The 9,794-nt window shown below is 43.2% G+C and overlaps 1 protein-coding gene across 29 annotated transcripts in view; it reads right to left on the reverse strand.

Moving 5' to 3' along the window:
* Nucleotides 1–9,794, reverse strand: part of Cpeb3 (cytoplasmic polyadenylation element binding protein 3) — a 182,007-nt gene that overhangs the window by 172,087 nt on the left and 126 nt on the right. For 9 of the 29 annotated variants that reach the window (XR_015628522.1, XR_015628515.1, XM_087564993.1 and 6 more), the window contains exon 1: nucleotides 9,598–9,773. The exons of 4 other annotated variants lie outside the window; for them this stretch is intronic. The gene's annotated coding sequence lies outside the window, so the exon portion shown is untranslated. Of the gene's footprint in view, nucleotides 1–1,206; nucleotides 1,323–9,535; nucleotides 9,774–9,794 lie in introns of those variants that run through there. 16 more of the 29 variants (XR_015628521.1, XR_015628514.1, XR_015628517.1 and 13 more) reach the window with 5 other exon arrangements.

Raw genomic sequence — 9,794 nt, forward strand, 5'->3', positions numbered from 1 at the left:
TGTATGTTTGGAAAATATTTTACAAATTGAGTTATATTCCCAACCTTATTTTGTTCCTTTTGATGTCTTTATAAATGAAACTTCTTTTCCTTACTTTTATTCCTGTATTGGTCACTGCTAATGTACAAATATACAATAGATCTTCCATTTTGATCTTATAACCTTTAGTCTTGTTAAACTTACATTTTGGTTCTAATATTTGTTTTGTGCAATTCCTTGAATTTTTTTCATTTAAGTTTTCAAGGTGTTCTGTTTGGGGTCTGAGAGAGGGTCTGACTATATACACCAAGCCAGCCTAGAACTCACAGAATACCTGTCTGTGCTTCCTGAGCCCCACCATGGCAAGGCCTCATTAAAGATGTTTAATACAGTTTAAACACAAAGGCAAAGGGAAAGGTTCTCAGAAAGACAGGCAGACCCACAGGACAGGCATGCGTTCCCCTCACAGCGAGCAGCAGAGAAACACACCCCACAGCACAGGATGCATTCCCCTCACAGCAAGGAGCAGAAAGACACACTCAGAATCAGCTCTTTTGAGTTTTTAAGCATAAAATCATTTCATCAGCAAATAAAATAGTTTTTCTTCTTCCTTTTCAATACGGATGCTGCATTAGTCTGTTTGTCTGTTGCTGTGATAAAATACTGACCAAAGGGGTTGGGGATTTAGCTCAGTGGTAGAGTGCTTGCCTAGGAAGCACAAGGCCCTGGGTTCGGTCCCCAGCTCCGAAAAAAAGAACCAAAAAAAAAAAAAAAAAAAAAAAAAAAAAAAATACTAACCAAAGACAACTTGGAGAGAGGAGGGCTTACTTGGCTGCCGCGTCCCAGTCACAGCCATCATCATCTTAAGAGAAGAGTTGGGAATCATGGAAGAGAGCGGCTTACTGACTTGCTTTGCTCTGAATCTCCAAAAGCCAGACCCCCGTCACCTGCACCTCTCTCCACATTCCTATCTTCCAAGTTCTCATAACAGCTCATTAAGTTCTGAGAATTCAATGGCCTTTTCCAGCCCAAAGCTTCAGAGGCTCCCACAATCTTCCCAAAAAAACAAGATAGTCAGCAACAGCCCAATTTCTGTTCTAGTTTGCATCTGTCACTGTGATTAAACAGCATGACCAAAAGCATCCTGGGGAGGTGTCATAGTTGGGGTTTCCATTGCCGTAAAGAGACACCATGACCAAGGACAACATTTAACTGGGGCTGGCTTACTGGTTCTGAGGGTCAGTCCATTATCACCATGGCAGGAAGCATGGCAGCATGCAGGCAGGCGTAGTGCTAGAGAAGGAGCTGATAGTTCTACATCTTGTCCCAAAGGGAACCAGGAGAAGACTGAATCTCTCAGGCAGTTAGGAGGAGGGTCTCATTGCCCAGCCCTACAGTGACATACGTCCTCCAACAAGGCCACACCTACTTCAACAAGGCCACACCTACTAATAGTGTAATTTCCTAGGTCAAGCATATTCAAACCATCACAGAAGGAAAGTATTTATTTCTCTTTACATGTTATAATCCATCATCAAAGGATGTTATGATGGTTTGAATATGCTCAGGGCAGGGAGTGGCACAATTAGAAGGTGTAGCCCTGTTGGAGTAGGTGTGTCACTGTGGGTGTGGGTTATAAGACTCTCATCCTAGCTGCCTGGAAGTCAGTATTCTACTAGCAGCCTTGGGATGAAGATGTAGAGCTCTCAGTTCTGCCTGCACCGTGCCTGCCTGCATGCTGCCATGCTCCCACCTTGACGATACTGAACTGAACCTCTGAACCTGTATGCCAGCCCCATTTAAATGTTGTTTTTATATTTGCCTTGGTCATAGTGTCTGTTCACAGCAGTAAAACCCTAACTAAGACAGAAATCAAAGCATGAATTCAAATAAAAACTCAGGAGTCAGGAACTGAAACAGAGACAAGGGCATGAGGGGAAGGATTATGGGAGGGGGCAGTGAGCAGGATGTAAAGTAAATAAGCAACAAAAAAATCCGAAATGTTGCTTGATTTTTCTAATTTTTCAGCAAATTATCCCCAAATCCTGGGTAGCATGAGGCTGCAGTGTGCATTTTTTTTGTAAACACTATCTTCTCCCTCTAACAGTCTAATTTTACTTCTCCATGGCACCTCCTGTTTCAAGTTCACTGGCATCGTTAGCCCTTCCAACAGAGGCTCTCACTGTCTCTGAATGGGGCACTCAATGTTGGTGAGAGTATAAGATTAACAGTAAAAGAAAACCCAGGTCTGAGATGAGAGTCTACTGGTTCAAGTACTAGGCTCAATGCCCAGGATCAAAACCCAGAACAAACCAAGAAAAACTCCTAGATTCTAAGGATTCTAACGGTTTCAGATGAAAGAAGGCAAATCAAAAGCCACTTTAATCCATATGATATACAGGCTACTGAAAAAAGAACATCCTTTTATTGCTCACTATCATTTGAGAGATTTATTTTTTGAAACAGAGTGTTGTTATGCAGCCCAGGCTGCCCCCTGAGTGCTAGAATTATAAGGCCTGGCCCACCACTTCTGGCTAGCCTTCTGAAACCTCTGTGTTCACTAGCAATCTACCTGCTTCTATCCCCCTTGCCTTGAGAGGAGGGGGAGTCAGTGCACACCACTGCCACTGGCTAACATGCTGTAGACGCAGGAATGGATATGCATCATACCCATCATAGACTGACAACAGACTATGAATATTAAAGTGCAAAGACTAACAAAACAGATTGTTTTGGTTCTAATGTTTAATGCACGCACTCTGTGGTAACTATATGACCATTAATGCTGTCCGAGCCCAATGCTTTGAACGATGCTCATGTGCAGGGAATGTTTATCTGCAGTTGCTGACGCCATTGGTGTAAATGTTAATGCAATGGAAAATGCACATATTCTCTGGAAAAGGTTTGGGGAAATTCCAGGTCTACAAGACCACATTTTGGGTGGCGCTATGGAGCACATGGCTGTTTGAAAAAGGAAATTATTTTCCATATACATTTTCTCATAAAGTTGACAATCCAGCCTATAATGGAACCACAAGAGACTGATACTCAGAGCTCAAGGCCAGGCTGGCTACACAGTGAGTTCCAGGCCAGCCTAGACTACAGAGTAAAACTTGTCTAAACAGTCTAAATAATTGGACGGTGTCTCATACCTTTAATTCCAGCACATGGGAGACAAAGGCAGGCAAATCTCTTGGGTTGGAGGCGAGCCTGGTTTACTGAGTTCTAGAACAGTCAAGGCAGAGAAACCGTATCTTGAAAGAAAACACACACACACACCCCAAAACAAAATCAAAATAGCTAAATAAAATGGACATTCCAGGGCTAAGCTACAGAAGGGAAAATATACTAAAATGCCCAAAATTCTTTCCTTTCCATATTGGCTAGTTTGATGTCAACTTGCCACAGTCACTATGCCGTAGAGTCATAAGAGAGAAGGGAATCTCAATTGAGAAAAATGCCTTCACAAGATCCAGCTGTAAGGAATCTTCTTAATGGCTGATTGATGGGGGAGAGCCCAGCCTATTGTAGGTAGTGTTATCCCTGGGCTGTGGTCTTGTGTTCTATAAAAAAGCGAGCAGGCTGGCAAACCATGAGGTACAAGCCAGGAAGCATCACTGCTCCATGGCCTCTGTATTAGCCCCTGCTTCCAGGTTCCTGCCCTTACTGCTTTGGATGATCAACTGATACATGCAACGGTGAATCTTCAAGAACTAGTAGTGAGCAAACCAAACATGATGGCACATGCTTAATTACCTCAGTCTAGGGAGGAGAGACAAAGTATCATAAATTTGAGGCCAGCCTGGACTAGAACAAGACCTTATTAGAAAGAAAGAGGGTAGTCCTACGTAGTGACACATGCTTTTAGTCCCAGCACTCAGATGACAGAGGTAGGTGGGTCTTTGTGCATTTGAGGCCAGCCTGGTCTACAGAGTGAGTACCAGGTCAGCTAGAGCTACAGAGAGAAACCCTGTCTCAAAAAACAAACAAAAGAACAAACAAAATAAAGACAACAGTCCAGGGTAGACAGTTTAATTCCACTAAAGGACACACTGATCAAAATTTCCAGGACAAACCTCTAGCTATAAACTAACCCAATTTCCTACACAGTACGTCTCTTTCTCATGTCAGGCATAGCCCACCCATTTGAGTTTCCATCTCTCCTAAGGGCAAAATTCCTAACAGGAGCATGTGGAACCCTATATTACCGGTCACTTGAACTTTAGGGATCAAAGTGACTTTAAAATCTTTGTTTCGATGTCTTTTATTCATCAAAGACCTTTCCTCATGGGGCATTTACACATGTTCTTCAGCCTGAGTACTCTTTCCTCTCTTTTCCAGTTAATGGCTGCTCTTCTTCTGTCCTTGGTATTCCAGACAGTTCCTCAGAAAAGCTTGCCCTGGCCTCCCTGTCAAACCCTTAATTATAATTCCTTGTAAGTGCTCAATTCCAAGTCACTGTTTACGATGGTTCTCCCACCAATCAGTAGACTTCACAAAGGCAGGCTGTACTTGGTTTTACTTCCCATTGTACTCCCATTGCTGAGTTACGTCAAGGCCCTTTCATCATTTCATACATTGTCAGACAAATATTTTCCCACTTATGCAACAGAAACCTACAACTTGAATCAGAGAGATTAAATCCTGTCTTTACATCTTTACACCCAAATCCAGACTCGATCTCCTCTGTCTCTTCAGTGTCATAAGGTAGTGCCATATCCCAAGATATTCTCTTAACATGGCAACCCACCTGGGTCTTCTATAAACTTGTGAGTCCCTTTGTATTTCTATGCTAAGCTGGTGACTTTCCATACACTGCCACATTATCATTCCATCATGGTTTATGTCTGCGTACCTTTTCATTTAGTAAGCACAAACATTTTCTGGGCTCCTAAAGGGTAATTACAGTTTAATTTGCTATTCTAGTGCCCATTTACATTATGAATTCTCTAAGCACATCTGCTGAAGGAATTAACTAAGAACTTCCCATAGCCTGAAATGAGGGCTCAGCCCACAGCTTATGACCAACCTTGGCAATTGACAGTTCCTTGGAGGATGCCTGAAGATGTCAGATTATTTCTCTGAAAAACCATCATTACCCCTTTGGCAGACAGTTCAAAACAAGTATGACAGAAGAACAGCAAATCATTCATTATTTCACATTTCTGGATATATTTAGAATAGTTCCTAACCAAGTATTTTTAAATATAGAATATTAATATATTCTATAACTCTTAAGGATAATCAACATTGTCAACTTTTATTCTTCTCACCTGAGGTATAGAAAATCTTCTTACATTTTCAGTAAATTAATGTCTGCTAAAATTATAGCAATAGACAAAAAACAATGTCTATGGTCATGCTGGTTACTCCCTTGGCTAACTACCATTCACCACAGACTATTTGTGTATGAAATATATGTATATTGTTTTTGATGGTGGTATTTGACAGCACTTATTGTGGTGGTCAGAGGACAGAGTTCTTTCTGTCTGCCATGTGGGTCCCAGGGACTCAACTCAGGTGGCCGGGCTCAGTATGCACTCAGACAAGTTTTAATTTTCTAATTCAGTTTTTGGAGATAGATTCTCCCATTAGCAGGGCCTTGAACTTCTGACCTTGCTGTCTCTATCTAGTGAAAGGAGTCTTACAATGAAAAGTGTGTACGATCTGTTTTTAAGTAATGGTAACGATCAAATTTTTCTTACTTATTATGTAGCCAAGAAGAATTTGAATTCATGACAATTCTCCTGCCTCAGTCTCCCAAGAACTGAGAGCACAGGAGTATGCTACTATGCCTAGCTCAAGCTTCTAAAGAAACACAAGCTTACTTTCTTCAAAATCTAAGAGTAGGGCTCTGCAGTGGTTAAGGGTGTGTGGACACTGCTCTTGAAGAGAGCCTGAGTCCAATTCCTGTATCCACAGCAGGCAGCTCACAACCACCTGTCACTCCGACTACAGGGAGTCTAACGCCCTCTTCTGCCCTCCAGAGACACTGGAACTCATAGGTGCATACCCACACTCAGATACACAAGCATAAACACAATTAAAAAGTGATGTCTTTCTCTTTAAAAGACTGACTTAAAAACAAATTCAAAGAGTAAATTATAATTCCAAATGTCTTGAGTCTCACCAAAAAGAAGCAAGTCATAGGAAGCAAAGTTGGCAAACAATATTGAAATTCAGTCTACATGTGTGACCTACTTCAAACGCAAGAATTTATAAACTCTATTAATTGTGACTTTGACCTATACTAATCCAAAAACGAAGTCCTTACATTTCTTCCCTTTTCAGTTATATTTATTGCTTCTTTTTTTTTTTTATTTTAAGATTGAGCGTTTGTTTCTCTGTTTTGAGACAGGTTTCGCTCTGTAGCTCAGGCTGGCCTTGAACTCATAAGCAATCCTCCTGCCTCATTTCCTTGAGTGCTCAGATTACAGATGTGAGCCACAAGATCCAGCTTTATGGGCTGGAGAGATGGCTCAGTGGTTAAGAGCATTGCCTGCTCTTCCAGAGGTCCTGAGTTCAATTCCCAGCAACCACATGGTGGCTCACAACCATCTGTAATGAGATCTGATACCCTCTTCTGGTATGTCTGAAGACAGCTACAGTGTGTTCATATACATAAAATAAATAAATAAATCTTTTTAAAAAATCCAGCTTTGGGGCTGGAGAGATGGCTCAGCGGTTAAGAGCACCCGACTGCTCTTCCAGAGGTCATGAGTTCAATTCCCAGCAACCACATGGTGGCTCACAACCATCTGTAAAGAGATCCGATGCCCTCTTCCGGTGTATCTGAAGACAGCTACAGTGTACTTATATATAATAAATAAATAAATCTTAAAAAAAAAAAATCCAGCTTTATATATTAGTCTCTAAGTGACTTCTTCTATTTTTCTTTTATAAATCCTTTATTTACTGGGGAGAGAGATTGCTTATGTTCCACAGTAGAATATAGGTCAGAGGGCTTTCAGCAACCTGTTCTCTCCTTCCACCATGAAGGCTGGAGTTGGGGAGGATGAACAGGCTCCATGACATGCAGTGTTACCCACTGAGCTGTCTGTTAGTTTAAATGTCTATCATTCTCCTTCCCTCTCTTTTTCTTACTGTGGCTAAGGAACAAAATCCAAGGCCTTGGGCATGTTGAGCAAATGCCTTATTACTGGTATATACCCACAATCCCTCCAGACAAAAGTTATTCTCTACTAATAAGGGTTTAAAAAAAAAGACAGGAAATTGACTTTTCATAAAAATATAAATATAAAGTCATTTTTTGAAAGAGGGCTAATGTAGATGGGACTGGTTATCACAGAACTATATCATACTTTAGGGTAAAATACACATTCTAAAGTAGTCTAGATGGGTCATCCCTGTAGATCTCTGAACTTGGGAGTCTCTGGCAAAAGGACTGCCACCAGTTAAAGGACACTGTGGCCTATGTAGACCAGCCTAGACTACAGGGTAAAACCCAATATTTAAAAAGGAGGAGGGAGCAGGCATGGTGGACCACACCTATTCAGGAAGTAAGGGAAGAGGGTTTTGGCAAGATGGAATCTGACTGATTAGTCATCTAGTTCCAGGCCAGACTGTGCTATGTCAGATCCCCCATTAAAAAATCTGATAAATGGGAATGCCCATTAGTATAAATCCCAAAGCTAGATGGATTCTGTCTATATCCAGCATGGTTAACTGCTTAAAAGAGAAATATACACTAGAAGAAGGCTTCCATAGCACACAAAGCAAAAAGTAAGTGAAATGTTAGCCACCCTGCTAACCTACTCATTTTCCTTCCAAAGGTAGGCGGCCTATTTCTCTTCCCATGAGAAGGAATATTAACTATAGCATCCTAAAATATTTCATAAAACCAGGCTTCTAGGAGCTCTGATGTAAAGTACTTATTATCCAAGCATGAAAACCCAAGTTCCAGCCCCTAGTAACACATAAATGCCAGGTATACCTGTGGCATCTGCAATCCTAGCACCAGGGAGGGCAAGGAGAGGCAGATTCCTGGGTTCTTTGAGAAACCCAGTCTGGAGAGCAATAGGTGTATGCCCACCAAAAATAATAAAAATAGCCTTGTGTGTTGGTACAAGCCTTTAATCCCAGGAGACAGAGGGAGGCAAATTTCTGTGAGTTCAAGCTCAGCCTAGGGTACCTAGTGAATTCCAGGGATGCATGGTGAGACTGTGTCTCAAAATAAAAAGACAAACAAAAATGTATATTTCAGAAATTGGAGGCCAAATAAATGTATTTTATTTATTAATCCTGACCATGTACAAAAATAGATTTACACAGATAAGAGCTGGTTTAAAAAAAAAACAACAAACCTACATTAAGCAAGAATTTTGAAAACATGTTGGTTCTGGGTGTGGTGGGCCATACATATATAATTCCAGATCTGGGGAGCTCTAGACAGGAGGATCTGGAAGTTGAGTCATCCTTGTGCTGCAGATATACAGTCCGTGCCAAAGAAAAACTAAAACAAGCAAAAGCAGGTTTGACGGTTACTGTTTTGAGATAGGGTCTCTCTCTGTAACCTGGACTAATTATGAATTTGTGAAGAACCTCCCAGATCTGCTGGCCATGTTTATGCGGTTTTTTTGTTTGTTCTTTTGAGACAGATGCGAACTCACTAGTAGTAGAAGATGACCTTGAACTCCTAATCCTCCTGCTCCCTCCTCTCCAGTGCTGGGGTCACAGGATTAGACGCCTACCATATCCTGGCTTTTTTTTTTTTTAAAGACTGTAGTCTAGGCTACTCGAATTCATTATACAGACCAGGTGGCTTCGAACTCCAGGTAATCTTTCTGTCTCAGTTTCCCAAGTCTGGGATTACAGGCCTGAGAAACCATTCCAGGCTCAAATATTCCACATTTTCATTTAAAGAAACAGCAAACGCTTTGCAGCAAAAAAAAAAAAAAAAAAATGTAGGCATAACCAAAGGAAAACTCCCAAACATCCCACCAATCACAGCGCTAAACAACGCCACAGGTCGTCCAAATTACGCATTTGTTTAAGTCAACAGCTCTTTCCTCCCTCCAAAGCCATCCCTTCCGGCGTCAGAGGAGACAGAGGGATGATTTGTGACTTCTCCCTTTTTGATCCCTCACCCCGGATCCACCTGCTTAGAAGTGTCAAGGAGACTAGAAATGGTTAACGGTGACCAGCTGCTGAAAGAAACAAACACTCCTGACAACCCACAGCTGAGCAAGCGAGGGCTGTGTTTATTCACCAGCGCGTCTCCTTTGGAGGCTGCCCGCAAGCCCTCGAAGGCTGGGCGACCGCACCTCCGAGAAGATTCCTGGACAGGCAAAGTGGTCCTCGCGTCCCACCCCCAACCCCCCACGTCTCCCCACCCGGACACACACAGAGGCGCCGGTGGGAACAGTCGAGTCACCCACCCGCCCCTCCAGAGCAGCCCCGCACTATGCCACCCTTCCCTCCCCGAAAATGGGTTCTGACGCGGCGGAGGCTGACCCAAGAGCCCGGCCTCGCGCCGCCGCGGCCCGGCGTGCTTGACCCGGCCCAGAAACTGGCCCTCCACGCCGCCACCCCTCACCTGGCTCTGTCCCACCTGAGCGCGAGAGCTGAGGGGGCAAGACGCGGAGAAGGGGCGCTGACCTTGTTGCTACTGACAGCGGAGCGCCACATGCTGCCGCTTCCCGGGCAGCGGCCCGAAGGACATTTTTTTTCCCCCTGGAGGAAGGAAACGGGAGGGCGCCGGCCCGGCGGCGGCGGGCGCGGCGGCGGGGGTCCCGGCGGGCTGTGCAGCCTCTAGCGGGGACGGTCCGAGGACTACATCTCCCAGGCTGCTCCGA

The sequence above is a fragment of the Rattus norvegicus genome, chromosome 1, assembly GCF_021556685.1.
Source record: "Rattus norvegicus strain SHRSP/BbbUtx chromosome 1, alternate assembly SHRSP_T2T, whole genome shotgun sequence".
Lineage (NCBI taxonomy): Eukaryota > Metazoa > Chordata > Mammalia > Rodentia > Muridae > Rattus > Rattus norvegicus.